We start from the raw sequence: 3,549 nt of genomic DNA, 5'->3' as shown, positions 1-3,549 counted from the left end.
CAGCCAGTGTAGACATGGCCTGATAAACAATGGAACTTCTCCCTTGAGCTGGAGTTTGGATTGATCTAATTCCTTAACTCAAAAATGTGCACAGGTTTGATGAGTTTAAATGCCTGCAGTTTAGTAAAACAGGAGCTTAAATTGACAGTAATGTGAGGAATAGCATAATTTATAATGAACTTGAAAGGCAGTAGCGTGCACTGTTGCTCAAGCTAATCAAGGGACTATCAAATCAAGGTTTTACCATGAGCTTAAATACATGTGGCAGGAAGGTTGTTCTTGTGGGCTTATATCTGTCAGATCTTAACACTCAGCCTGTCAGAGTGCAACGTGGCCGTGTCACTTTTAACCAAGATGTCACATATATTGTAAGAAACAACCTGCTTTGTGTTTTCTCCTCTAGGATTTTACTGGGAAAAGCAAATGTAAGAGGAATTTTTTTTTAACACTGCATTTTTATTTTGCAGATTCTCAGGCTGATGGAGTGAGTGATGGAGTGGGTTGCCAACTATAGTGACTCCACTCAGCATGCGGGATAGCTGTGGGGAATACATTCAGACATGCACAAAGAAGTCTGCCCAGGGGGAGACACATACCTTTGAGGTGTAAATCAGGTGTGTGAAGAATGCTGGAAACACGACTTCTCGGATTTGGGGTTGGTTTAGTTTGGCTTTTGCATTTATGTTTTTCAAGGAAAGTAGGAAGGTTGGTGGCCCTTGCCTGATCTTCCAACTCTTTTCATGCCATAAAATACACCCCAAAGTTTAACATACTCTCTCTCCTAGGGCTTGATCCACTCTACTCTGCTGCTTGAAAGGGTCATCCTCTATTTTGTCAGAACTTTAGGTGTTAAAGGCATGATGTGGTTTTTCATAGGCAAAAGGGGTTTTGATTTTGGAGATATTTTAAAACTGGGGATTGAAGTTTACCAATTTGTCTTTTACCATTTGTCGATTTCCTTAGAAAAATAAGTGCTATTTATAATCCACGAGTTAGCTACAACATACCTGAGGAAATTACGTTCAAATTATCTTTAAAAGTATGTGTTCACATTATCTTTAAAAAGTTGTTAAATGGCTCAGAAATATCAAGCAAATGTAACATTTTTTAGAAAATACAGCCCACGTTTTCTTGCAGAATGAAGTTGTACTTAATAGCCTCTGTTTAATTCATTCAGAAACTACACAATTCTTGTTGCTATATTTTGTTAGAAAGGAAGGAGAGGCTGTTTCTACAGGTGTCATAGAAAAATCAATACTGAGCCACGGATTATTGGATCCCATAGAACCATGGAGACTTGGCAGTGAAATTCTTCCAAAGGTGAGTAGGGGCATTGATTTTCCTTCTCATGCCTGAAGAAATATGACACAAGGAATGGAGGCTAAATTTAGATTGGAAACGAGTCTGATCTGAAACTATGCCTTTAAAAAAGTTAGTGACAATTTTTTTTTCAAAAAAAAATTAAATGAGGAAACGGAATGAGAATTTGAGCCTATAAGATTTTGCTCACAAATTTTTCTTAGTTTCACCTTTTTCTTTATTCCTTTGAGTGCTTTTGAAAGCAATCTGACTATTTAACCAACATTTTGTCTGTAAATTAAGATCCAGTGATTTCTTTGTACAATATAAAACAACCGCGCTCTTAAACCCCATAAACAGTCCTTCAGCTTCTAAGAAAAAGCGTATTATTTACACAGTCTTCCTTAAAAATAGGGGCTCACTGCTAATCTTCCTTATTTGAACTGTGTGTTTTTCCAGCTAATTTGTGCCGTAATTTTTAGACACATACTTGCTTACTTGTTTACTGATTTCACAGGTTCTCCTAGATTTCGAAAAGTTGAAAAGCTATCCATGACACATTGGTTGTTTTATCACATTGCTTAGCATTCCATCCATTCAGGCAAACGGTGTTCCTAGGTTTGGAAGTATAAATCCCAGGGGAAGTGAGCTGAAGAACATTTCATGCATCACTCATCCTATTATGAGCCCTGTGCTGTTCCATCTCTCTACAAGGTAAGAGATTTATTGTGAGCTGGCTTCTGCCAGTAGAAAATGACATATGCTAATGGCTCATGCTTCCAAGTGTATGTTTTTGGAACTCATAATGGCAAGTCTAGCAATTGTTTTATAAACTAACAAACGATTGGAAAATTTAAGTTACTAATACGCTCTCCGTCATGCTCATCTGTCCCCAGGTAGCATTTGGTTGCTCTATCCTGGGACCCACATTCTGTAGTATTGTCTTTTCCTCATGTGAAGTAGGGTGGTAAATTGGTCATTTTTATAATGAATTTGAGCAGGGCAGATGATCAAGGAAGATAATTCATGTCTTAAAGGAGAAAATTGCCAAATTACCACTTGACTATGTCTGGGGTGGGGGTACATATAATTTAACTTTTAATACTTTGGGGATCAAAAACTGATTATAAGAAAGTTAAAATGTAAAATGCTAGCAAGTTCATGGTAATGTATAGAATTATCTTAATAGCTGTCCAGTAGAAAATTCTTCATTTTTTTCCTTTTCCTGAACTTTCAGACTGGCTGAAACAACAACAAAAATTGTTTGTAATTTGTATTCTAACTTTGGATCACCTAGTTAATACCCTGACTCTGACTACCCAGAAAGACAAGGTTGTGTAGGAAGAACTGTCTATTAGAAAGCTGCTGCTTTATTAATAAAATCGCAGGGAAAATGTGACATTCTGGATGTTCCATCTGAGGAGGTAAGATTTTATCATGTCCCATAAAATAAGATTACATTTGATTTTATTTAGCATTATCCCAGCCCTCAAGAAAGTTTGCATTCATCACTTTGACACAGAAATCTGTAATATAAAGCTTTATATGCACTTTCTAAACTGTGACCAATTTGAGACATTGAAAGCTAGGCCATTTAATAAGGTATTTTGTTTATGTATAAATTACATTATTGTGACTGTTTTTCTATTCTTCTCAGCTTGGAAAATTGTAACTCAGTATATCAGATGGCATACTTACATAAAAATAAATTACGAATATTATCATTCTTCTGGGGGGGAAAAGGCATACTATTTTCTAACCCTTGGGGGTTTTAACTTTTGTTGTGTGAATTCTTAAATGTGCACAAACCAAAGACAATGGCATACTTGGAAGTTTTCTAGAGCTAAAAATGGGAAATAAAGATTTCATGGTAAGTGCCAGCCTTGTGTTTACTGTGGTAATACTTTAACATCTGCCTGAGAAGGAAAAAAAGTACAAAAGACCATGGAGAGTGATGGAGGAACTGGACATATGGACAGTTCCAGGTGCCGGTAGATACACAATTATCTATTCCTCTTTATTTGGTACCTATCCTGTAATCCATCAAAGTGGCCAGGTGCTCACTTTGTAGTTCAAAAATATTAGTGTTTTCAATATCACTGCCCATTCTGTTTATACCAAAATCCCCTTCAATACGTAAAATATATCTTGTCCATGTCTGAGCAACATGACTCTAGACATTCTCTCTTTGGGTTAAGCTCATGGGATGACTTTTCCTAAAATGTTGCAAAGATGAATTTCACTAGATAA

General features: G+C 36.5%; 1 long non-coding RNA gene across 1 annotated transcript; it reads left to right on the top strand.

Moving 5' to 3' along the window:
- Nucleotides 1-485: 485 nt before the first annotated feature.
- Nucleotides 486-2,715, top strand: LOC113922707. Its single transcript, XR_003520046.1, has 4 exons — nt 486-614; nt 1,212-1,320; nt 1,817-2,013; nt 2,537-2,715. It is a non-coding gene; the product is annotated as an uncharacterized LOC113922707 (long non-coding RNA).
- The last annotated feature ends 834 nt before the right edge of the window (nt 2,716-3,549 follow it).

Source organism: Zalophus californianus, chromosome 9 (assembly GCF_009762305.2).
Source record: "Zalophus californianus isolate mZalCal1 chromosome 9, mZalCal1.pri.v2, whole genome shotgun sequence".
In the NCBI taxonomy this organism is placed as follows: Eukaryota; Metazoa; Chordata; class Mammalia; order Carnivora; family Otariidae; genus Zalophus; species Zalophus californianus.
Note: the sequence above shows the minus strand (reverse complement) of the source record. Positions and strands in the feature narration are given on the sequence as shown.